General features: G+C 34.5%; 1 protein-coding gene and 1 long non-coding RNA gene across 7 annotated transcripts in view; one reads left to right on the top strand and one right to left on the bottom strand.

The window, feature by feature from the left end:
• The window catches only part of LOC131434811 (UDP-glucosyltransferase 2-like), a 235984-nt gene extending 209225 nt beyond the window's left edge, over positions 1-26759 (top strand). Inside the window, exons 7-8 of one of the 4 annotated variants that reach the window (XR_009230392.1) lie at positions 26082-26314; positions 26387-26759. The gene's annotated coding sequence lies outside the window, so the exon portion shown is untranslated. Of the gene's footprint in view, positions 1-6994; positions 7136-26081; positions 26315-26386 lie in introns of those variants that run through there. The other 3 variants (XR_009230397.1, XR_009230395.1, XR_009230394.1) reach the window with 3 other exon arrangements.
• On the bottom strand, positions 53-27866 carry LOC131434814 (uncharacterized). Of its 3 annotated transcripts, none has more exons than XR_009230401.1 (3): positions 27607-27866; positions 313-447; positions 53-220 (listed from the first exon to the last, which is right to left on the bottom strand). It is a non-coding gene; the product is annotated as an uncharacterized LOC131434814 (long non-coding RNA). The 3 variants fall into 3 exon arrangements; XR_009230399.1 differs by lacking the exon at positions 27607-27866 and adding an exon at positions 25712-25964; XR_009230400.1 differs by lacking the exon at positions 27607-27866 and adding an exon at positions 25712-25964 and having other exon boundaries at positions 53-189.
• Between the last annotated feature and the right edge of the window lie 11 nt (positions 27867-27877).

The following is a 27877-nucleotide window of genomic DNA, read 5'->3' as shown; positions in this document are numbered from 1 at the left end:
CCATCTGTATATCATTTCTAAGAGTATTTTCTAGCAATTAAAAAGTAAAAAGTATTTGCATAATGCAATTTTTATTTATACGTATACAAAATAATCCAACATGCTTAAGTGAATTGATATTATGAAAAGTACTTTACAGAATTGTTTGGTTGCATACAATCTAGTTATCCGAGGGTATCCAAGAATACTCTAGAATAAATCGAGGGTATCCAAGAATACTCTAGAATAAAGAAAACAGTATATAAACGCGTGACTGGTGGCTTATGCATGACTTTTGAGTGTGTAATGTGTAAATTTAGCAAATATACATACTATGACAACGTATTAAGTTCTACCAGCATAACGAAGTGCATCAATGAACTTATTCTTCTTGGTCCATATTTGTGATACAGCATGTAATTAATACGCTTAATGATCTCCGCCTTCCTTGGATGACTGAAAATATTTCTGAAATAGATAAGAATAGGCAAGTAAACAGTATGTTGCTTCACGACTATGAACAGCATTGAAATATTATATATAAGCTGATGATCGTTTGTGTAGAACTTAGGACATGTTTTCACTGTTGGAATACGGCGTTGTTGGACGACTGAGAACATACCTGGAAAAGCTATAAATCGACAAGTAAGCAATGTGTAGCTCTAAAATATGAACAGCAAACAAATAGACATTATCCGTTGCAGTCCTTGCTGTGACACAGTGTAGTCTCTGAGGACAATATTCCAAGTAGTTCTTGGAATATACTTGGATGGTACTAGATACTTTTGCATATAGTTAGACTTTATATATTAATTTCACGTTTCATCTTTAGTTCATCAGTGCGTAGCAGTTTATGTTGAACAGCTAGCGCGACCTGACAGCTCAACATAAACCGCTAGGCAGACGTAAAGTTAATGCTATTTACAAACCACGTTTTGCTATTACACCGAAGTGTGATATCTAAACTGACGTCTCGGATGAAACAGATTTCGAAATTGATTTTATGTTTCGTTTTTGACTCATCAGTGCATAGCAGTTTATATTGAACATAACCTTTACGTTTGCCTAGCAGTTTATGTTGAACCGCCAGGCAGCGTTAGCAGTTCAACATAAACTGCTACGCACTGATGAGTTAAAGACGAAACGTAAAATCAATTTGAAAATTGGTGCACCTAGCATAAATTTCAAGGTGAAAAAGCAAGCTTTTTTCCCCTTCAAATTAGACTTTTTATGTTATTTATACTACGATACACACTAAGATTCAATTCCGTTGTTCGGTAATTTTTTTGACGAAAACTTTCGGTAATCAATAGAAACTACCAATATTTCGGTACATGAACTTCATTTTACAAAAATTATGCAAATTTTTACCGGACGATCAGTTTTACGTAAGTTTTCATTACAGATTCTGTAAATAGATATACAATTCATACGGTAAATCTGAATAGTCGCCGAGTACGGTAAAAACCATACCGTCCGTATGGTAAAATAATCTTCCAACAACCGAACTTCTGTAAATACTGATTGTCGTGAAACTAACTGCCAAACAGTTATTAAAATTTTCTGTAAGTGTCTTTTTATTTACCAATCGAAAAATATTTTGAAGAGTTCGTCGAATGGAATGAGGTACAAGTGCACAAGTTTTTAAAACATTAGAACTACTCAAAGCTTTTTGTTTACTTATAGGCAGAAACCAATTTCATATCACTATGTCCACTTGCTGCCAATACATTTCGTTCGAGTTATTTCTGGTGGACTTGACAGGTTGTGCAGTGCTCCGAAAGGCGCTCATAATTCCGGTCAACCGGGAAGTGAAGTTACATTTTTCTAGATATTTTTTAATATTTTTTCGTGGATATATAGTGCACCGTAGTTACAACTGGTTCGAACTTTCTTCACTCGTTTCTAAGAAAAATATCCAAATCCGAAAAACCTTATCGTAAGCTTAAATTGTATGTTGTTTTTTGAAATTCGAAAATCTATTCAAATTCAGAATTTACCAAAAGTAAACAAACGCAAAAAAAATACCGAATTATTCGTTAGATCCATTTGGTTTACAGTTTACGGTAGTTGTTTGACAATTCAGAAATAACCGAACGATCGGTATTCAATTCAATTACCGAACTGATTACCGAACGTTCAGCTGTTGAAAGTTCGGAAAAAATTACCGAATTCTGCGAAATTTTCTAAGTGTGTAGAATGGAATTTAAATAACTTTTTTTTGCGCGAAAAATTCAAAACAACGCGATATTTGGTATAATTTACGCGAAATTTAATTTACGTACGCTCAACTTCGCTCGTTGAGGTTCCAGTGTACTAAAATGACAATTTTTTAGCTGACTCAAATATCAGGGGCTGGGGTCCACTTGGAGATTGATTGTACCTATTAGTTTTCTCCGGACAGAACCAGCCTAGATGCCGTGTGGAATTCGGCGGAAAAAATAAGCCAAGAATAGATCCACTGGGTACCTGCTTCCATGTCGTAAAAGGCGACAATTGCAGGAATTTAGTTTTTCTTTTTTTTTAATTGAATGATAAAAGTCAACTATTGCGCAAATCCTTCAATATTACAAGGTTAATAACAAAAATAACATAAATAAAAAATATTTTTTCTCGGTAGCCGGTTGCCCAACCTATTATTAAATTTAATAAATAATTAAAAACAATCAAGCCGCGTGAAATCTGTAAACCTTTATTTGGTGATTTAAAAAGATTTGATATAATTTTTAGAATATGTCACTACAGTGAATCGACTATTTTGTCCTATTCACTCTTTTATTTTGTAGTAGGACATTCCACTTAGAAAAAAATAAGGCAGTTTCTATTCGTAACGCGATAATATTTTAAATTTTCTTTCAGTTTTCACGAATAAGAACAAGGAATCAAGACTTCCCGGGATTTCAGTTTCGAATATTGTTGAATCGTTCACTCGGGAAGTCAATGAGTTTAGTGGTGCACCCGAGCATTTTGAAACCGGAACAAACTGAGTCGCGCGCGATTACTACAATTATTGAAATTTTTACTAACAAATATCCTTCTCCCGTGACACTTGTGGAGTGTGCAGTAGTAAATACGGCCTCTAGTAACACCAAGTGTTGGACTAACATACCTTCCTATCCCTAAGCGGACCTACAACCGGACCTGGCCGGCGCCGGTACTGATCAATAAACTTCGGGGTTACCAGAAGTTGCACATTGAAGGTTAATTTGCCATTGCCAGGTTTGATCTTCCAGAATTTCTCTGTAGAATATCAGCTGATCCCGATCAGTAACGGAATAGCACCCAGGGGTGGTCGCTCAAGCTCAATTTTTCAGCTGACTCAAATATCTATAATTCGGGAATCAGAGCTCAAATTCGGATAAACTTCTATTGCGCCTATTAGGGAACATAACTTTTGATTAGAATGAAATTCGTCAGTCGTATCCTGATAAAATAAAGATCAGGGTTTTATTACACGCTCCCACGAATACATGCATATATGTCGTACATAATCAAGCACAAACCCAAATATGGCTGTTGGAAATTCGGGTTTCTCAGTTATGCAGTAGTGCTTCTGTTTGAGAAGGAAAATATTTCTGATATTTCGAAGAATAGCAAGAGAAATTCAATTTATAATTATTAAAAACCACTGTTAATGCACTGTTCAATATAAATTCAGATTCTTATAACTATTATATTTCAGATATATATATATATATATATATATATATATATATATATATATATATATATATATATATATATATATATATATATATATATATATATATATATATATATATATATATATATATATATATAAATATATATATATATTATAATATATAGTATATATTATATATATATATATAATATATATATATATATAATATATATATATATATATATATATATCTATAACTATGTATTCGATACTAGTCTATCTGTCATTACCTCTTTGCAACTATGGTGTTTCGAATAACTAGTTCTATCTGTCATTACCCGATCCATGCGAAACTTCTGTCATTATATTATTTCAGCTCTTCTGCTCTTCGCGATAATCATGTAATTTTTGAGGTTACAAAAGTTTTTTGTTAAAAGAATACACTTTTGCGTCAAACCAAATAAGTTTACAATCATTGTGTGTCAATATTATTTACACTATGACAAAGTTGTTATTTTCAAGTTCCTTTATTTAATTGTTTTACTCCAAAAAAATTTGCATACGGATTTTTTCCATTGTGAAATCATTTATAAACGTTCTTGCACGAATGGTGGTTCGAAATTCCACAGGAATTTTAAACATGATAAAATTTAAAATATTTTAGTAATCCTAAAACGTGTCATTTTGTACCTAGTCTCCCTTTTTTTTCAGTCAGGTCAGGTTCGGCATGTTAAGGTGAATGGTATTAAGGTTAAAACCTCTATAATTGAAACCAAAAAAATGTTTGATAGTAACTTTTGATAAACATAAAAAAAAATAAAAAAAAAACGTTTAAATTATGTAAGTTTTTATAGACCGATCTGTTGATGACACGTGGTTTTAAAGAATTTTAAGAATAAAAATACAAGTTGCACGGTAAAGGTATGAATATCACCAAGTACGCTAAGAAAAGTAATACAACTTGCCATTTTAGCCATGTTGAGAAATGAAGTAGAAAATGTGAGGCGGCATATACTAAAAAAAATTCATTAATTGAATTTTAGATCGTAGAAATTATCAGAATTAACATAAAACTTACCGCAGCATCCGCTAAAATTTACAAAATTAATAGTTTTTGACAAATGGAAAATTTGGTTAAAAATGGCCCATTTTTTGCAACTATTCGTCTATCACTTATTCAGAGTGATTAATGTCTTTTTCATTGAGAAATGTGTTTATTTCATTCAAGCACAAAGCATAACGTTTCAACGCCATGCTTTCCGAAAGCTATAGTACTTTACACCGAAACCTCCATTTACAAACTAAACGGGGGTTCGTCAAAAGAGGTAGTTCGTAAAAAAGTTTACGTTATTTGGGATTTGGTTCGTAAAAAAAGTTTTGTGTGATTATTGTGGAAACCACGCATCATATGTTTATTTTCGGAACGGATGTGAATGGGTATCTTCGGAACGGAATTGATGAGTAGATGTCGGAAAACGATGTTTGAAGTGGTTCTGAAATCCAAGATGGCGACTTCCGGTTTGTTGATATTCCTTGAAAACCCTTACAATATGGATATTTTCGGAACGGAATTGATGAGTAGATGTCAGAAAACGATGTTAGAGGTAGTTTTAAAACTCAAGATGGCGACTTCCGATTTGTTGATATTCCTTGAGACCCCTTACAATATGGGTACTTTCGGAAAGAGATTTAAAAGTAGACGTTGGAAAATTTTATTTGAGGTGGTTTTGAAATGCGAAACAGCGACTTCCAGTTTATTAGTATCTTTTGAAAGTTTTTGCCAACTTGGTATTCCTTTAAAACACTATACCGTACTATACACTATACAATATCCATATTGTAAGGGTTTTCAAGGAATATCAACAAATCGGAAGTCGCCATCTTGAATTTCAAAACTACCTCAAACATCGTTTTCTGATATCTACTCATCAATTCCGTTCCGAAAATACCCATATTGTATGGGTTTTCAAGGAATATCAACAAACCGGAAGTCGCCATCTTGGATTTAAGATCCACCTCAAATATCGTTTTCCGACATCTACTCATCAATCCCGTTCCGAAAATATCAATATTGTAAGGGTTTTCAAGGAATATCAACAAACCGGAAGTCGCCATCTTGGATTTCAGAACCACTTCAAACATCATTTTCCGACATCTACTCATCAATTCCGATCCGAAAATACCCATTTTGCAAGGATTTTCAAGGAATATCAATCAACCGGAAGTCGCCATCTTGGATTTCCAAAATACATCATACATCATTTTCTGGAATCTACTCAATAAACCCGTTCCAAAAATACCCATATTGTAGTAGTTTCCATGGAAATTGCTTTCGATGAATGACAAAACCTCTTTTTACGAAGTAGGTTCGTAAAAAAAGTTTACGTTATTTGGGATTTGGTTCGTAAATAAAGATTACGTTATTTGGGATTTGGTTCGTAAAAAGAGGGACGTAAAAAGAGGTAACGTATAAAAAGTGTTCGTAAACGGAGGTTTGGGTATATTATGATCGGAACAAGGCCGGACAAAGACATAGGCAAGGTTAGCGGTCGCCTAGGGCGCCAAGATCAATGGGGCGTCGAAATTCAGAAAGTATGAAAACGTTTCTTTCTTTCCTTGAATTTTTGGATTGTGGAATGTGAAATGTTCGATTTTGGCAAACGGAATATCTAAAACGTGTAATTATCATTTTTATGATTTTGGACCCTTTGCGGTATGATCACCTAGATATAGATTACGGATGATTCATATCAAAATATGTCTATACCAAAAATAGGCTTGAGTCGGCCCTGGGTCGGACGTTTCAATTTCTTTAAAGAATTTTATAAAAAGATGATAGCCTCCATTATTTCGGCCAGAAATAAGGGAGGGAGAACACACATGGCAGAGAGATTAAAATGGTATCTAATGCTTGTGAATCGATTTAAATCGATTATTAAGAAATATTTATAACACAAAGACTTGGATTTCATCATTCAAATCATAATCATAAGATAAAGATGGAGGACTGAAAATTATGCAATCATATAAATCGAAAAATAAAATAAGTCAGAATTATTGTGAACTGTTTATTGAACAAAGACAAGCTTTAGTAGAATAAACTAACAAAATGTACAGCACTAATTACTGTCGGGTAAGTTAAAATAGTAAAAAAAAAATTGCAGGATCGCAGTGGATTTATACTACTGGCTTTTTATTATCGCCGGATACCACACGCCCTCTAAACTAGTCGGAGAAAGATAATAGGTACTATCAATCTCCGGCTCCTTAAATCGTATATTCCATGCATGAAAAACATCTTTAGTGTACTCAAATTTAACTGTCGCATTGATATAATTTACTCTTTCGTGTTTTGTCTCTGTTCACCTGCAGAATTTATTACTTCCAAGTATTGCTGCTGGCTGACAACATTAAAGAAACCTTACAATCAATGCCGAACAATAAAAACACATTGGAACAAAAGTTCCACGGTTCAACAAACATTAAGCATGACGTGAATTGTTCAACTGCTCGTTATTCGGAATAGGTTCGCCCCAGTTCATCGTGACATGTAGAAAATATATCAATAGTAATTCAAAATCTTGTCTTGCTTTTTCAATTGGAATTTACGATTTGATCGGATAAGAAATGTAAAATGTTTGAAAGAAAATTCCATATTTTCACCCCCATCTCATATGGTTTATTTTATTAACTCACAAACATGTATAACACACATAAAAACATGATCCTTCCGCGTCAATCATGCACCGACCAGCAAATTGAAAACGATACAAAGTGCCCGTTCGAAGCTGAGAATTATTTGTACTTATCACGTAAGCCGGCTGCCAAAACACCTCATCAAAGTACATATTGTGGTAGCGTGGCTTCTAAAACTATCTTCGGCCGACTTAATTCACCCCTCGAATAGTTTTTGTTATCTTGAGTAGGCAGGGGTAAAAGAAAAACTTTCATGAGTTTCAGTCTTGCTATCTAAACACGGATACATTTTACACCATCTCCCATACTCTGTTGGGCTCTGACTCACAGCACACCCTGAAGGGTAGAATCAGCAACAGTAGGTTTATGTGACGTATTCGGCGTACATTTTATTAGAAATGAACGAGTCTCACGTTGAGTAACAGTGTCAACGACAGTGAGCATAATACAATGTAACCTTTACGATCACTAGCTGTGAATGATGAAAACATAAAATGTGACAAATTTTCAAAACATGAAAACTTTCGCATGAATAATATCTCACTATTGACGATTCTACCCTAGTATTCTGAATGTAAAAAAGAATATTTTACGGCCCCCACCAACCGGAGGGTAATGTTTATCTGTAACAGATAATCGCTTTAGATTTTAACAAAACATTTAAACTGCCTATTAGCAGAAGGCAATAAATATCCCAAGTAACGAAAAAGGGTGCGGTGGCGTCAGTTGTGGGCGTTTGATCTGATTGAAGGTTTCAAGTTACACCCTCACTCGCTCTGCCCTGTCCAACAACAAATTGCAAGAAATTGTTCCATTTTCAGCGTACGATTTGTTGCTCTTTGCTGGTGGGTTCTTTTCAACGTTTATTATTATCACGCGTCTTTTCAGTCGCTAGGATGTTCATAAATATAACAGTTATCTATACTGGGGAGGGTTGTCGTTTTGCATCACCCATGACGATTAAGGGAAGGATGATACTCGCAACGATTTTGCCGTGCGGCATTAAAAATGTCCGAACTACCCAAAGATTGTGCCGAACGATAAGATCGCTCATATATTTTCGTGATGTCATGAATTGTAGCGCACATATATTCAGCACACACCTGCTTATTATGCTGCAGTAAATCATATGTGCTGGTAAGCATGACAGCAATATGATAGTAATTGAATTGTATGTATGCAAAATTCATCGTTTACTTAAAATTTACTCCAGGAACTGAAAGAATTTTTCAAGTTTATGTGTTCCTAAAATAAATTCATAAGCTTGGTCGCATATTGAATTGGTTGGAGTAAAATAGAACTTCACCATCAATGCAAAATTAAAACCTACGTCAGGGCAAAGCGTACGGCAATTAAGCGGCTGCGCTGGGAATCATAATTTTTTTCGTAAATTGCGCATTCGCAAATTTGTATTGTAATCAGTAGAGGAGAGGTGGGGATTATTCCACACCTAAAATTTTTTAAGTAATACAAATGAAATATTACATTTATCAAGATCGTAAGCTTGTCTACGGAAACTTCAACCCTTGCTTTGCAATATCCTCAAGTAAACGATTACAATTATTAAATTACTTACGAGCATGAAAGTCACATAATGATCATCTTTCGTTCCTAATAGTGCACAAGTGTAAGAGTGCGCGACGGTACATCATATTGCACACAATGGATTCTCCTTAATTCTCGAGTCTTTGCATAAAGAAATAAAATTCGACCCAAGCCGTCGGATGGATATGAATCAACCTTTAGACACGTGATATATGCATATATTTTGGCGAAATTTATCAAATCCTACAAATTTAAACAAACAAAAAGCGATTTACCAAATAAAACAATAGTAGTGTCCCAAAAACTTTCCAGTTGTAGGAAAAACTTTCCAAGTCGCAATTATTGTAAATCAGGTAAGTGCGAGTATAACATTTCTATTATTACAAAACGAAATAAAATAGCACGATGATCATGTGTAAACAATTGGCTTGAAGCCGATCTTATTTTGATTCTTATGCTCTTGTACATGCAGAAAATTGAAACTAAGTAAACTTAGGCTTATCGTAACGATTTATTTCATTGAAATAGTGACAATAAAAAATCTGGTTCGATACTGAAAATATTGTTTCTTGAAACAATAAAACAAGATATTTGTTTTTGGCTTTTTCTATAGAAAGGTATTAGAGTTGCTGGAAAACCCGACTTTTGAACGGAGCCTAGGAGACCCATAGTGTTATATACCATTCGACTCAGTTCGACGAGATCGGAATATGTTCCTGTGTGTGTGTGTGTGTGTGTGTGTGTGTGTGTGTGTGTGTGTGTGTGTGTGTGTGTGTGTGTGTGTGTGTGTGTGTGTGTGTGTGTGTGTGTGTGTGTGTGTGTGTGTGTGTGTGTGTGTGTGTGTGTGTGTGTGTGTGTGTGTGTGTGCACTTTTCGAAGATATTTGAACGCGCTCAATTTTCTCAGAGATGGCTGAACCGATTTTTACAAACTTGGGCTCGTTTGAAAGCTACTGTCTGGCCATTGTTCAAGTTTGAATATCAAATGGCTGTGACTTTTGGTTCCGGAGATATAATGGAATAAGTGACGTAACCGACAGAATGTGTTTTTTTACCGCGCATGTTTCTCGGAGATGGCCAATTTTAACAAGTCTAGGCCTGTTTGATAGCTATTATTAGGCCATTGATCAAGTTCGAAGATCAAATGGCTGTAACTTCTGGTTCCGGAGAAATAATGGTATAAGTGACGTAACCGACAAAATGTATTTTTTTTACCGCGCATGTTTCTCGGAGATGGCTTAACCAATTTTAACAACTCTAGGCCCGTTTGAAAGCTATTGATAGGCCATTGATCAGTATACATATATATATATATATATATATATATATATATATATATATATATATATATATATATATATATATATATATATATATATATATATATATATATATATATATATATATATATATATATATATATATATATATATATATATATATATATATATATATATATATATATATATATATATATATATATATATATATATATATATAAGGGTGCCAACATTATGGGATCACCTCTATTTTCGTAAAGTTCTAGTGCTCAAAAGTTTAAGCACCTCGAAAAAATTCTGGGTAATGGGTGCTGTCCAGCGGTTAAATTTTGAAAATTGTTGATCTTGAAAAAGCACCATAGGACATGGAATTTCCGAATCGAAAATTTTTTTTCCGATGCCAACAATCTTAAAATTGCATGAAACGTCAAAATGTCATCTCAAGTAATTTTTTTTTGAGCAAATCGACTTTCTGGGAAAAATTTTGATACTTTTTCTAAGTCCCAGAAATTCGATTAGCCTGCTATTGCATTTCATTCCGATCCGACTTCCGGTTCCGGAGATATAGGATGATATGTATCAAAAAAGTGAAAAAAAATATGCACTCACTTTTTTTAGACCGATTTTCACAAACTAAGATTCAAATAAAAGATATTATGGTCCCTTAGCTTGCTATTTTTTTATTAACTATTTATTGGAATATGAGTTAAAATTAAATTATTAAGATTTAAATTGGATGTTCAGCCACAAGTGGTGACTTTTCAGCCCTATTATATATATATATATATATATATATATATATATATATATATATATATATATATATATATATATATATATATATATATATATATATATATATATATATATATATATATATATATATATATATATATATATATATAAATAATTTGGTTGTTACCATGAGGACATCATTTGCTTCCGCAATTCTGAGATTTTTGTGTAGGGAAAATTCTAAACCTACTTGTATTGTGTAATGGGGAAAAGGAACTTATATACTAACTTACTAACTAATACAGAGAGCGAATCGATTCAATTGAAGATTGCATCGATTTTTGTCGGAATTTGCTTATAATATTATGTGATATTACATCTAATGGTTCTATATTTGTGAGTCTATGTAACTCATTTGTACTAAACCAGGGAGGACGCTTCAAAATCATTTTCAGAATTTTATTCTGAATCCTTTGAAGCGTTTTCTTCCTGGTGGAACAACAACTCGACCAAATTGGTACAGCATAAAGCATGGCTGGTCTGAAAATTTGTTTATAAATTAACAACTTGTTTTTTAGACAGAGCCTAGAATTTCTGTTTATAAGAGGATATAAACATTTAATATATTTATTACACTTTGCCTGGATTCCTTCAATGTGATCCTTGAAAGTTCATAGTTTGCTATTGAATTTCACTTCAGTGTGACTTCCGGTTCCGGAGTTATATGGTTATATGTGAAAATTTGAGAAAAAGTTTACACTCAATTATCTCTGGAACAACTCAACCGATTTTTGCAAACTAAGATTCAAATGAAAGGTCTTATAATATCCTAAAAATTTGTGGAACATTTTATCAGGATCCGACTTCCGGCTTCGGAACTAAAGCGTGATAAGTGGAAAATTACCTATTTTATTAGTATTTTTCCACGAACGATGGTTAAAAACATGTACAAATCCATAAAACTGTCTGATAAATTCTTCTAGTTTGCAGAGCTTGTTAGTTTGTGGGCATGAAAACTTAATTCGGCACTACTGGTCCCCTCTTTTCCTGTTCCGAGAGCACCGAAGGTGGAGAAGAAAAACTCCTAAAACTAAATTCACTTCGATTTCCCTGCTATGCTTGAACCGATTTTCACTAATCTTGATTTGAATTAAAGTTAATACTGTCTTTAAACCTACTATGAAATTTCATCCGGATCCGACTTCCGGTTCCGCAGTTGCAGGGCGATGAGTGTCAAAGTTTTCAAATCATCATATAGAGTGACAATATGTACAAAACCGAAAGAAGAAGAAAACACAAAACGAACAAGGCGTGCTTTGTTCTATTTCGTACACGTTGTGTAGTGATGTCAATAATAATAATAATAATAATAATAATAATAATAATAATAATAATAATAATAATAATAATAATAATAATAATAATAATAATAATAATAATAATAATAATAATAATAATAATAATAATAATAATAATAATAATAATAATAATAATAATAATAATAATAATAATAATAATAATAATAATAATCCTATTACAAATATAATTATTATATTATATCCTATTATAATTTTATGCTGTTTAGCTTGACTTACATATGCAGAAGTAACAAAAACGCAGATTCGTTTCGTTTGTTAGATTTCGTTTAATTGGTTTAATCGAAATAGAGCATGAGATAGTAAGTATAGGTTTAACTGCACAGAAAAAATTATGAACTTTACTGGTGACAGAATTCTACAAACGATACAATTCACAACTGCTTAATTTTTCAAATGACGTATTATTCCACTCGCACAGAATTTTACACGCTCCGAGTGTAATTTGCACTCGGCTAGCCAGTGTCGCTGTATGGATTTATATGTATCATTTATTCAATGAACAGATATGAACACTGTGGTTCAGTCGGGTAACCGATGTGCTTGTGATCTAATGTTTCTCGGTTCAAGTCGCGCTGCTATTGATCTTTTGTTTTTTTTTCATTCGAATCAAGCCATGTAATTTTCAAATCAAACAATTTTACATGTTCTTGAATAAAAATTTTTGTGAAATATGACGCTCCATTTATGTGCATCTCATAAGATGTAAAATCACAAGATTTTTTCGAACTGTGTACGTTCAAAACTGTTCCAATTTGTAGGTCATATTTGTTGGTAGTAATCGAACCAACTTCGGCTATTCCGTTTATCTGGATCCGGTTTCGGAAGAATTGGAAATAGTGATCAAAAACTGCAAAAAGGATCTCACTTACTTTTCTTGGAGATGGCCAAATCGATTTTCACAAACTTATAGGTTCAAAAGAAAAGTCTTACAGCTTCATACCGATATCCTTAATTTGTTGTGGATACTACTTTCGGTTCCGGAACTACAGGGTAAACAGGTTTTATAGAATTTGTGAGATTAGATCCGAACAAAATATCCTATTTCTATTCAATAAACAGTTGTTTTTGCGAATTACACGATTATATTTATGATGTAATGAGTAATATGAGAAAGGCATCATTACCATCTGGTTCAAAGTTTTTTTGCTCGCTGGATCTCGCTGGAGTCTACACACAACTGCGTCTTTCAAAAAAAAAAATCAAGGAAGATAATGATAATAAACACAATAAAGGGTCTCTATTCGTACATCCGTTTACCACAAGTGGCATCCAGCAGTGCAGCTATTTTTAAAAAGTTATGGATCAAGTTTTAAAAGGGTTGGATGAAATGTTTTGCTATCTAGAAGATGCTTTGATAGCTGGTGAGGATGCGGAAGACTGTAGAGAGAAGCTTTATTTGGTTTTAGAACGCTTAGCTAAGATCAATATTAGAGTTAATTTCAAGAAATGCGAGTTTTTTATATCCAGTTTGCCTTATCCAGGACATGTGTTGACTAAAAAGGGTTGGTTACCTTGTCCTGAAAAAGATTAGACAATTCGTCGAGCATGCACTCCGAATGATGTCAGTCAGCTGAATGCGTTTTAGGAATTGGTCAATTAAAGCTTGCTTCATTTAGAATTGGAACAAACTTTTGCTCATATTGTGGCGCTCCTGGTGGACGGATTTGGAAGTTCTTGGCGCCCACGTATCAGGAATTTTGTCAGCTTTACGTGTGATTTTTGACATTCCGCATATCGACTGTAGTTTGTAAACAATCAACATGGAAGCCGAAAGAAGGGAAAAAAATTGTGCAGTTATTTGGAAAATCCATAGTGGTCTGCATCTAGGCTAGCTAAACAGCTGAAATTGCCCAAAAATACCGCATGGCGCGTTATCAAACGGTATAAGGAAACATTGACGACGATTCAGAAGCCTAAAACCAATCGTCGGAGTGGAACTGTCGACCGGAAACTGCGTGCTAAAATTTTAAAGACGATTAAGAGGAATCCAAATCTGTTGGACCGTGATTTGGCCAGAAAATTCGGAGCTGCCCATAGTACCGTGAGGAGAACTCGACTCCGGGAAGGAATCAAGTCGAATCGAGCTAGCAAACAGCCAAATCGGACCATAAAACAGAATAGTGTGGTCAAAATTCGTGCTCGGAAACTATATGACCAGGTGCTGACCAAGTTGGACGGGTGTCTTCTGATGGACGATGAAACCTATGTCAAGGCTGACTTCGGGCAAATCCCAGGTCAAAAATTTTACTTGGCAACGGCTCGGGGGGACTTTCCAGCCAAATTTACATTTGTTTTTGCCGACAAATTTGCAAAAAAAATGTATGAATTGGCAGGGCATTTGCAGCTGTGGGAAAAAACGAAAGTTTTCGTTACAAATAAGACAATGACATCGGAACTATACCAAAAACAGTGTCTCCAAAAACGAATTTTACCGTTCATTCGATCCCACGACCATCCTGTAATGTTTTGGCCAGATTTGGTAAGCTGTCATTACAGCAAAGTCGTTCAAGAATGGTATGTAAAGAAAGGGGACCAGTTTGTTCCGGAAAATCTAAACCCACCTAACTACCCCCAGTTCCGCCATATTGAGAAATACTGGGCAATTATGAAGAGGAGATTCATGGCAAGGGGAAAGGTTGTCAAAGACATCAGTCAGATGACGTCCTGGCGGAATAAGATAGCTAAAACGATGGACGAAGAAGGTGTGCGCCGCCCAATGAACCGTGTTACAGGAAAAATTTGCGAATTTCTTCGAAACCGTCACGAATAATTTTATCCGTATTGTTTCATAAAAGTATGAAGAAAACGCTACATTTGTATAAAGAAAGATCTTGAATTCAATAATAAATAACTGAAATACAGGTAATTGTCTTTGTTCCAATTCTATCTGAAACTAGCTTTATTATGGTAGTTTCATTCCCAAATTATTCTCACTTCTTAACCCATTATACAGTTTGCAAAGAAAAGATGCTCATTTGTTTGGAGCAAGGAGTGCAATAAGGTTTTCGAAGATTGCAAAATACTATTGTTGAATCCAAACCTTTTAGAATATAACGACTCTGATAAACCTATTGTGGTGATATCTGGTGCTTGTGAATGTGGATTGGGTGGTTTAATAGCACATGTTGTTGACAAGGAAGAGCGTCCGATTAGTTTCACGTCTTTTTCTTTATCTTTCTTCTAGCGGTGGTAAGTACGGTAAAAAAGTTTCACAAGTTTTTGTATGGTAAAAAGCTTACCATTTGTACATATCATAAGCTTTTAATTGAAATTTTTGGTAAAATGGAAATAATGCGATTTTTGTAATGGGAAATGAAGATGGAAATGTTCGCGGTTTCCTTTACGCACTCTGCAGTGAGAATATATAAAAAATCCTAATATCTCTGGAAATTTGCATTAGGTAATAGCCAGAGAGACCGAAGCAGACGACTTTCTTCAAAAAGTAATACTGTACATGAAATTCAGCTGGCCTAAAAAGCTAGACAGAATGTTTAAGGATGTTTACTCGCAACATCAAGAATTGGAAGTTTTAGACGGTTGTTTGCTATTCCAAGACCGCGTTGTAATTCCAAGTAATCTAAAGAATCTGGTTCTTAAGCTAATTCACGCTAATCATTCCGGCACAATCAAAATCAAGCAGATAGCGAGAAGATCAGTATACTGGTTTGGAATGAATAGGGATATCGAGAGTTTTGGGAAGTATTGCAGAGTTTGTAGTCAGATGGCAGTGGTAAATAAAAGGCCAATACACAGAAGTAGGATTCCAACCACGCGAACTTTTAATAGAATACATGTTTTTGTTGGATTTTGCTCACTTCCAACAGAAAACTTTTCTTGTGATTTTTTATAGTTTCTTGAAATGGCTTGAAGTAGAGTGGATGAAATGAGGAACTGATGCTAAAATGGTTAAAAGCAAATTAATGGTATTCAGGTATTCAGGTGATTAAGAGTCCGCCATATCACCCCTCGAGTAATGGTCAAGCAGAGAGAATGGTTCGTGTTGCTAAAAAAGTCTTAAAGAAATTTCTACCTAATTCGGATATAGATAGCTTAGATCTTGAGGACCAGATTTCATATTTACTTTTCAATTATCGAAACACGTGTATAAAAGATTCAAAGTTTCCTTCTGAAAAATTTCTGAACTATAAACCAAAAAACGATACTGGATTTATTCAATCCTAAGAATAACTATAAAAGACGACTCATAGGGATGAGGAAACAATTAGTTTTAGGGAAGACCCTCCTGTACTCGACGAGTTTGTCAGCCTGCGTAGTAGTGATCCGATAAAAATTTTAGATCTACATATATAAAAAGGTGGTTGGATGCGACGTGTTTGAAGCAAGTCTCTCCTAATGTTTTCCAGATTTCTATTGGTGGGCGAGTTTATTCGGCTTATCGAGAGCAGATCTAGCTAAAACAAAAACATTACCGGAAGTTTGTTTGAGACGGAACAAAAATTATGTTTCAAGAAAAAATCGTTGGAGAGAGTATGAAGCGGACGAAATTGACGACCCAGAAAGCAGTTTTTACGGATTCCCAGCAGATTCTATCAAGTTCAACCCACAACAGCACACGGTGGCTGAGGCTGGCAATAGTTTGTCATAACTTTTAACCGATGGCAATAGTTTGTTGCCTTCGTCAGTGTTACCGCCATCGGAAAGCGTTGACAGTTTATCTTCATTGATTGGAAGGGAAATTAAAAAAATCTCCAACAAACAACGGTACAAAAAGTTCGTTTCCGAACTTGTTCGATCAAGACTTAAGTTTGCCTTTCGATCAGCCATTGGATACGATACAACATGAATGAGCTGATGATCGAATATTAGTGTTTCCACGAAAATCCAGTCGAGTGAAACGATCAAGAAAATACGGATCCATTTTCTATTATTGAATTATTATTCTATCGAGTTTATTTCATGAAGTTTAATATTTCTCATTTGATTGTAAATATTATCTTAAGAGAGATGAATTGTTATAAATAACCACCCTAGCGCGATCAAATTAATTACTGTGCTTACTAAAGATCGATATAAAAGCCAGTTTTTTTTTTTTTTTTTTAAATAACTATTTATTGGAATATGAGTTAAAATTAAATTATTAAGATTTAAATTGGGTGTTCAGCCACAAGTGGTGACTTTTCAGCCCTGTTATATATGATTTGGTTATTACCATGAAGACATCATTTGCTTCCGCAATTCTGAGATTTTTTGTGTAGGGAAAATTCTAAACCTACTTGTATTGTGTAATGAAAAGGAACTTATATACTAACTTACTAACTAATACAGAGAGCGAATCGATTCAATTGAAGATTGCATCGATTTTTGTCGGAATTTGCTTATAATATTATGTGACATTACATCTAATGGTTCTATATTTGTGAGTCTGTGTAATTCATTTGTACTAAACCAGGGAGGACGCTTCAAAATCATTTTCAGAATTTTATTCTGAATCCTTTGAAGCGTTTTCTTCCTGGTGGAACAACAGCTTGACCAAATTGGTACCGCATAAAGCATGGCTGGTCTGAAAATTTGTTTATAAATTAACAATTTGTTTTTAGACAGAGCTTAGAATTTCTGTTTATAAGAGGATATAAACATTTAATATATTTATTACACTTTGCCTGGATTCCTTCAATGTGATCCTTGAAAGTGAGTTTTTTGTCATACGTTAAACCTAAGTATTTAGCTTGATCAGACCATGTCAATTCCAAGCCATTCAATTTGAGAATGTGATTATTGTTTGGTTTAAGAAAAGAAGCTCTTGGCTTGTGAGGAAAGATAATTAATTGCGTTTTTGCTGCATTTGGTTTAATTTTCCATTTTGACAGATAATCACTGAAAATATTTAAACTTCTTTGTAGGCGACTGCAGATCACTCTTAGATTTCTACCTGTGGCTAACAGACTTGTGTCGTCACAGAATAGCGATTTCTGACAACCAACGGGTAGATTTGGAAGATCAGAAGTGAAAATATTATACAAGATTGGAGCTACACTCGAACCCTGCGGAACACCGGCTCGTACGGGTAGCAATTCAGATTTACAATTCTGATAGCTAACCTGAAGAGTACGATCAGTTAAATAATTTTGAATCATTTTGATCAAACAAATAGGAAACTGGAAATCAGACATTTTTGCTATTAAACCTTTGTGCCAAACACTGTCGAATGCTTTTTCTATGTCTAGAAGAGCAACTCCAGTGGATAACCCAGAAGATTTATTTGATTTTATCATGTTCGTTACTCTGACAAGTTGATGAGTAGTTGAATGTTCATGACGAAATCCAAACTGCTCTGGTAAAAAAATTGAATTCTCATTTATATGAGTCATCATTCTTAACAAGATAATTTTTTCAAAAAGTTTACTGATAGAAGAAAGTAAGCTAATTGGGCGATAACTTGATGTTTCTGCTGGGTTTTTATCAGGTTTTAGGATAGGAATTACTTTAGCGTTTTTCCATCTTTTTGGGAAGTAAGCTAATGAAAAACACTTGTTGAAAATTTTAACCAGGAGTCTCAAGGCAACATCGGGAAGATTTTTAATAAGAATATTAAAAATTCCATCATTACCAGGAGCCTTCATGTTTTTGAGTTTCCTAATAATTGATTTAATTTCATCAAAATTCGTCTCAATAATGTCATCGTGTGATAACACTTGGGTTGAAATATGATCATACTTCAGTGAGACTTCATTTTCAATAGGACTCACAACGTTTAAATTAAAATTGTGGACACTCTCGAACTGCTGAGCTAGCTTTTGAGCTTTTTCACCATTTGTAAGAAGTATTTGATTTCCTTCCTTGAGAGCAGGAATTGGTTTCTGAGGTTTCTTAAGAACCTTAGAAAGTTTCCAGAAAGGTTTAGAATATGGTTTAATTTGTTCAACTTCTTTAGCGAAATTTTCATTTCGCAAAAGAGTAAATCTATGTTTAATTTCTTTTTGTAAATCCTTAACTATGTTTTTCATAGCAGGATCACGAGAACGTTGATATTGTCGTCGACGAACATTCTTCAACCGAATGAGCAGTTGAAGATTGTCATCGATGATAGGAGAATTTAATTTAGTTTGAGTTTGAGGGAACTGAAAGATTTCTAGCTTCGATAATATAATGATTCAAATTATCAATTGCTGTGTCGATGTCCGCAGAATTTTCTAAAATAGTTTCATGATCCACATGATTTTCAATGTGAGATCTGTAATCCAACCAATTAGCTCTATGATAGTTGAAAATAGAACTAATTGGATTAATTATAGCTTCGTTGGAAAGTCTGAATGTTACAGGAAGATGATCTGAGTCAAAATCAGCATGAGTAATCGGTTCACTACAAATGTGACTTTGATCTGTTAGAACCAGATCAATTGTAGACGGGTTTTTCACGGAAGAGAAACAAGTCGGATTACTGGGATGAAGAACTGTAAAGTAACCAGCTGAGAGTTGATTATGAAGTATTTTACCATTACTGTTATTTTGCCTACAATTCCACTGGACATGCTTAGCATTTAAGTCCCCTATTACGAAAAATTTCGATCGATATCTTGTAAGTTTTTGCAAATCGCCTTTAAAGAAATTTAATTGTTCGCCGGTGCATTGGAATGGCAAATATGCTCCAGCGATAAAATAAATTCCATGAATGGTTTCAACTTCGATTCCCAAGCTTTCAATAACTTTAGTATTGAAAGAAGGTAAAATTCGATGTTTAATTTGCCGTTGGACAAAAATGGCAACTCCACCACCAATTCCAGTAAACCTGTCAAATCGATGAACCACATAATGTGGATTACTTTTCAATTTTACATTTGGTTTAAGAAAAGTTTCTGTCACAATGGCAATATGAATTTTGTGAACTTTGAGAAAATTATAAAATTCATCTTCACTCCATTTCAAAGATCGAGCATTCCAATTTAAAATATTCAAATAATTATTTAACATCACTGTTAAATTTTAAATTCATTTTAATATTATTTGCAAATTTCCATCCGATTTGAAATGCTTCAAAAAGTGATGAAGTCGAATTCATTTGGATGATCATTTGAAAAAGTTGATCTTGTAGGTAGATCATTTTATTTTCAGTTATATCGCCTAAATCGACTTCATTTAAAGAAGCGAATGGCATTGAAGGAATATTTGTAGGTAGACTGCCATTAGAAGAAGATGATTTAACCGGTCTACCTATTAATAAATTGTTTTCGTTAGAAGAAGAACTGCAAGGCGGTCCTGTGTTTTGATTATTTACATTAGAAGAAATAGGAGATAGATTTCTACCTAATATACCAGCATAACTGACATTAGAAGAAGATGATGACGAGGTCGATCTACCTGTCAATAAATTGTTTTCGTTAGAAGACGAATTGGCAGGTGCCTTAGAAGAATTTTCAGGTATGTTCTGTAAATTTAAGGTCGTTGATTTGACTTGTTGTCTAAGCGAACGAGCGTTTAAAATTTTTTCCCTGACAGGACATTTCAAATAATTGGATTTATGATTTCCATTGCAATTTGAACATGAAAATTTATCAGTGGTTTCATTCATTGGACGAACGTCTTTCGAATGCGATTTACCACAATTCAAACACCGTATATCCATATGACAATTTTTGGTTCCATGACCGAAGCCTTGCAAACGACGACATTGCGTTAAGTTTGCAATACGATTATGCCGTTTATAATGTTCCCAATGAATTTTAATGTGGGAAATGAAACGTACTTTTTCTAAAGTTTTCAAATTGTTTACATCACTTCGATTGAAGTGTATTAGGTAAAGTTCATGGGAAATTCCAGAGCGTGGTTTAGAAGTACCATTTGCTCTTTTTTTCATAAGTATTACTTGGGAAGGGGCAAAACCAAGCAATTCTTTTAGTTCATTTTTAATTTCATCAATACTTTGATCATTTGATAATCCTTTCAAGACAGCCTTGAAGGGTCTGTCTGATTTTATATCATATGAATAAAATTTATGAAGTTTTTCGGACAAATATCGAATAAGACGTTCGTAATCTTCCAATCCATCCACCAAGACTCGACATTCTCCTCTTCGTCCGATTTGAAATGAGACTTTTACTTCCGGGAGAAAAGTAGAAAGCTCAGTACGGAATGCTTTGAAGTCGGAAATCATCACCGTCACTGGTGGCATAGATTGATGTTTCTTCCCAGAACGACAAGCGTCCATTTTGGGAATTTTTGAAGAATTTTCTTCTATGTCGCTACAATCGGATTCAGGAAGAATCTCGTAAATATTGTTAGACGGCATAGGATCAACGGAAGGGAAATCCGTCCGTTGTCTTTTATTTTTACATTCAGATTCTATAAGATCGTGAATGTTATTAGAAAAATGTTGAATAACGGATTGTGATTTATTCCGTATTGAATTATTTTTAGCCTTAGGCTTGTTGCCTTTCCGGTTGGACGCAGGCATTTTTGAAATTAATGAAATTTTAAATTAAATTAACTAGGCTAAATTAGTCTTCGATTAGACTCCTAGCTAGCCTTAAAAAAGGCTGATTAATTTCTTAGTCACTCTAATATCACTCTTTGTATCACTTAGTCACTCTTTGTATCACTTAGTCACTTAGTTAGTGATTCAGGTAGCCTTGAAAAAGACTGAAGCCTTGAATCAATGAAACTCTAGGTAGCCAGAAAAAAATTCCAGGAGCCAAGAGCTATACGCGTGCGGTGCGAACGACTGTTCAACACCGACTGAAAAGCCAGTTTAATACATGAGTTCACACTGTATACAACTCCAATAGTATTGTTAGATATAAAAACCTTTTTTAATCCACCTAGTGGTGTAATGATACCTTTCTCATATTATTTATAGATTCTAGACGATACTGAGATTTTTTTTCAATCTTGAATAAAATAAGAAACTTTCTTTAGGTATAAACTAACATAACCTTTTCAATTTGTAAACAGTTATGTCAAGTTAGTAAGAATTTTTCTTTACTTTGCATTTTCGCACTAAATGATTAAACACACTTTACCCTACTGTACTGGAACCGGAAGCCAGCTCGGATGAAATTAAACAGCAACCTATGAGACTATAGGAACTTTTATTTGGGCCTGTTTGTGGAAGTCGATCAAATCATCTCTGCGAAAATTGAGTTTGTCTCGTATTAAACTTTTAGACCACTATTTCCGGTACTTCTGGAACCGGGAACTTGGAACCAGTATAGCCGAAATCGGGTCGTAACTAATATAGCCTACAAATTGAATCAGTTTTGAGCAAAATCTAGAAGAATTGTACCCTTTTCTGCGTCGTCGCTCTAAATGACGGTGTGAAATTCAATAGCAACCTATGGGACTACGAGATTTTTTATTTTATGAGTGACATTTTTTGACACATACTCACACCCATACACGCACAGACACATGCATTGCTCAGTTCGATGAACTGTGTCGAATGATATAAAACACTTGGCTCTCTTGGCCAATTTTCACTATTCAATTTTCAAATGATTGCATAAACTTTATATATGAGAAAGGTACTTTTATAGAAAAGCATCGTTATCATGATCTTGTAATAAAGCTAACAAGTAAGTACAAATTGAACAAAATAATTAGTAATTTATATTGTTCTCATCTGAAAAATATAAATTTCAATGTGGCAACCTTGCACGCTACACGAAATTGTACAAAACACGCTTCAAACGGAGCAAAGCCGCACGTACTAGTTTAAAGTCTGTCCCTGAAAGTATGGACGCACTTTGATTTCACTGTAAATAATTCACAAGTGTTAGATATTCAAATTTTATTCGATATACTGATAATATTAGACTACAACAACAGAATATTATTCCCAACATTTGCTACTTAGCCATTGTAGACTAGCTGACACATCTTCTTGCGAACGTTTCTCATTAAATCCCGTACAGACTTCTTGGCGACAAGTTTTGACACTTTTTTCCAATCTTTTTCGAACTGTTGAATGGTTTCGGCTGCCGAGACATGTTTCCTAAGATGTGCCTTCGTTAATGCCCAAAATTTCTCAATCGATCGAAGTTGTGGGCAATTTGGTGGATTCATGTCTTTTGGGACGAAAGTGACATTTTTGGTAGTATACCATTCTACCGTTGATTTTGAGTAGTAGCAAGAAGTAAGATCTGGCCAGATGACAACAGGATCCTTGTGGCTTCGAATCATGGGTAGAAGTCGTTTTTGTAAACATTCCTTGATGTATATTTCGCTGTTCATTGAAGCAGTGGTGATGAAGTGTTTCGAAATCTTACCGCAGCTACAAATTGCTTGCCAGACCATAGCTTTCTTACCAAATTTTTCGACTTCAATCGAGGTCACGGACTGGTTTAACACTTGCCCTTCTCGCACCGTATAATATTATAGTCCCGGCAAGAATTTGTAATCGAGTTTCACGTAGGTTTCGTCGTCCATGATTATGCAGTTTAAATTTCCAGCAAGAATTGTATTGTGCAGCTTTCCCTTGGCCTGATCGATGCTTCTTGTTTCGGACTACGTTTTGGTTGCTTCTGCTTCTTAGAGGTTCGAAGATTCAAACGTTCTTTAGCACGAAGAACATTTGACCTCGAAGTGCCCACTTTTTTGGCCACATCCCGAACTGAAACCTCCTTCTTTTGCTCGAACGCCTTCAGTATACGTTTATCCAACTGAGGTTTAGCAGGACCTTTTTTTTCGACCCGTTTTCGGTTTACCCTCAAAGGTGTTATCTTCACCGAACTTCCTGATTGCATTTCGCACGGCTTTTTCACTTACTCCTTCCATTTTTGCTATTTGTCTCAGTGATTTTGTACACAATTTTTCGTCGTTGTTCTGCTGAAAGTCCACGCATTTCGAAACAAACTAATGAAAACGAATAAACAACTGCACAAGTGGTTAGAGAAGAGTGTAAACAACAGGACGCAGCCATAAAAGTTGACAGATTCTGAACCATGGCGAAATGGCAGCGGTTTTTAGTTGCGTCCATACTATCTGGGACAGTCTTTAGCATCGTCATTTCGAATGACGATTTGAATGTTCTGACACTCATCGCCCTATAATTTCGGAACCGGAATTAGGATCTAGATAAAATTTCACAGTATTCTTTAGTTTGAATCATGATTCGTAAAAACCTGTTTAACCGTTGCTGAGAAATCGAAGTGAGGTCCGTTTTTGGAAATTTTTTTCACAGTTGAAATGGAAACCGATGATTAGTAGTCCCAAAGTAGACTTATATATTCATTAACTAACAAGATCTGCCAACTAGATGAATTTTGCAGTAAGTTTTAGAAAAAGTGTGCACGTAGTGTCGATATCGCTTGTGAATAAATACTCATGAAATTGAACATTTTCCCTGATCGCTAATAATATCGGAACCAAAAGTCGGTTCTAGATCAACTTTTCAGAGATTTTTTAAAGAATTTCAAAACCTTTCATTTACTTCTTAAGTTGTGAAAATCGGTTGAAAAATTTCCGTTTGAAAAATTTCGGAGTGCGCAATTTTTAATAAATTTGCACATATTTCTTTGTAATTTCGAAACCGGAAGTCGGATCCAAATAAAATTCAAGAAAATTGAATGAGACCATAAGACCTTTAATTTAAATTAAAGTTTTTGATAATCGGTTCAGCCATCTCTGAAAAAAGTGTGTGACTATTTTATCCTTTTTTTTGGTGCATATCACTCTGTAATTCCGGAACCGAAAGTCGGATGCAAATGAAACTCAGAAACTTTTTATGGAACCTTAAGACCTTCCATTGAATCTAAGTTTGTGAAAATCGGCTCAACTATCTCTGAGAAAATTGAGTGACATTATTTGTCACATACATACATACACACACACATACACACAGACATTTCATGATCTCGACGATCTGAGTCGAATAGTATATCGGTTGTAAAGTCGGTTTTCACAGCGATTGCATAGCCTTTCTATATGAGAAAGCAAAACAGCAAAACTAACAGGGACATTTATTCTCCACAAGATGCCGCAATGCGATAAAATTAGTAAATAAACCGACAATATTCAAATGCAATATTTTCGATAATTTTCTTTGCGTTAGTTGCTAATCACTTGACAATTGTTCTTCATCGACTCAAGCAATCTTTGAATTACTGGACACTGCTTGCTAAAAAAATAACTAAAGTTTATTCTCCCTTGTACCTTTGAACTTTAAACAAGTGCTCCTGTTTGCTAAAAAGTAATTCTTTTGCTGAGTCACAATTTGTTCCTCGCTGAGTTTGAAAGTAGATCTACTCTACTGGAATTCCTCCTCAGTTTCTCGGACGATTACGAAATATTTGAAAAAGAACGGTAAAGAAAATATATAACACTAAGTAGCAAAGAAAACAAGTATTTACAAATGGCTGAAAACGTGAAATGAAACATCTGCAATCGCTTTACTAGTTAAACAGGTTTCTTTCTTTGGAAAACGACTCGAGTTTTATTGACCTTGTTATGAAGCAAACGATTACGCAACACATGTTGTTCGGCGAAATGAATTAAATGACTAACTTTATTTAAGTATAGTAAACGTCGTGATGAGTAGACAATCTTTCATCCAACTCACCGACTATTGACGTCTTCGGTTTTAGCTGAACGCGTATCATGATAAATTTATTCATTTATTAACTTTTACAACACAGGTATGTTGATGAATTACACCTAACATAGATGAATGAATGAAAGCAATAAACGATTTGACTCATTCCCTTTAGGCAGCTACTGTGGAGGAATAATACTCGCGAAACACATTATGAAAGATTACTGAGGGTAAACATATTTATGACAGCAATGCAGTACACTGAAATCTTAATTTACGCGCAGAGTCGAGAGACGCGTTAACTAAATTAAATTTCGCGTTTTTTTCTTTTTTTCTTTTCAGTTTTTTTACGTTTCGTCTTTAACTCGTGAGTGCATAATATTTATGTTGAACTGTTATTCCATCTAGCAGTTCAACATAAACCCCTAAGCAGGCGTGCCCGAAGAAAGAAATAAGGTTGAATGACTAGGCCTGTAATATGGGAGTAATATGGGACTTGTACCAATAGTCATCTCATTAGTCGATTCAGCATATAATTTTGCTTATTACTCGGTCTAAAATCAACGGATTAAGTTGTAATATATAGATAATGTGCAATACATCTGTTACTGTGACGCGAAATAACTTATTTTATCTTATCCTTTCAGCCCATGTATTGAACAGAGATGGCATATCTCACTCTAGCTAAAGGTTTATCTAATATAGAAGACGAATGGTAAAGCTGAGATGTTTAAGGGAGCAGTTGAATAGTTTATTTTTTCAGTTATAAAAACTTTAACCTTGAGGTCATGCCCCTCTTCGGACCAGAAAAACTTTCCGACCCTTTGTGCAGGGTTGGGAATCATACTCATGCAGACCTCGTGAAAGGCATTGACTTGCCCATTACGCTATACTCCTAATAGAATAGTGCGAACTGGTGCTAGTAGTTCAATATTAATATAATTATGTACTAGTAGTTCAATCTAGATGAGTCGAACAAAAATCGTAGATAATTGAAAATCTTATAGATTAACGCTATATTTGTTTTCAAATAGTCATTCATTTTATGTGAAATATAAACAATTTTTATTAAAAAAAGATGAACCACATATTTTTAAAATGAAATAAATCAAAAGCCCTGGACAACAACGTTTTAGTTGTTGTCTTAGTAACGTGCAAGTCAATCAAAACGAATATGACAAAATTTTTAAAGTCAATAATAGTTGACAATATTTTGATCGAGTCTTCGTCGAAACGAAGTTGAAGGCAAGAGTCGTACGTATGAATAAATGTGTTTCAATAAAAAACAAAACAACGAACAACGCGTTAATCGTTTGTTTAAATATTGACGGGTAAATATCATGGTAAACAATAACCGCTAATGAGTCTGCTTAAGTGCGAAGTTCGCAATATAAAAATTTACCATAAAAAGCACGTGTCTGATCGTTTCACTTACACAAACAACGGCCTACAACATTGATTGTTTACATCGCTTACCACAAAACTGTGTCTGCTACAATACTAATAATTTGCTACTGCATCAATTTAAGTCAGATATTAAGCGATAGAAACCATATTGGCTTCTCCGGTAAGTTTATGGTAGTTACCAATGCAAATATAAATATTTTGTCGATCACGAACAGCCGTGATGCATTCCACGCCGCGATTTTGAACCGTCCGGAGAATGAAATGTTATATTTACTTGATGCTCGTCTCGACCACACAAAACCAACAACACAAAAACATCACATGCACACGGCTATTACTCACGCGACAAACACGAATTGGGTAAACGTTGTATATTGGACATTTGTTGATATTTATTTGTTCGACAATTATTCGTTGCTAACCCTTGTTTCACTTGCTTATGTACAGTTTACGCAAATACCTTGAGGCAAAGACAAGGCTGAAAGCCAATGCCGGTTTTCTAGTTCACGTTCATCGTGACTTGAATAGTGGGCTAATGATCACTCTACACGTGCGCAACAGAGGTGACCATTCTACGACAAACTACCCCCGAGAGTGTCGTTGTTTCTTCATATATGTAGTTCATGTATAAGCTGGCTGTTTTCATCACTTCCCACATATCGAAAACTGAAAAGTGCTCCTCACGAACCGCGAGAAACACTGGGCAACGTTTTACGTTTTACTCAGTGCCA

The sequence above is a fragment of the Malaya genurostris genome, chromosome 3, assembly GCF_030247185.1.
Source record: "Malaya genurostris strain Urasoe2022 chromosome 3, Malgen_1.1, whole genome shotgun sequence".
NCBI classification, from domain to species: domain Eukaryota; kingdom Metazoa; phylum Arthropoda; class Insecta; order Diptera; family Culicidae; genus Malaya; species Malaya genurostris.
The sequence above is the reverse complement of the archived record's forward strand: the minus strand, read 5'-3'. Positions and strand labels throughout refer to the sequence as shown.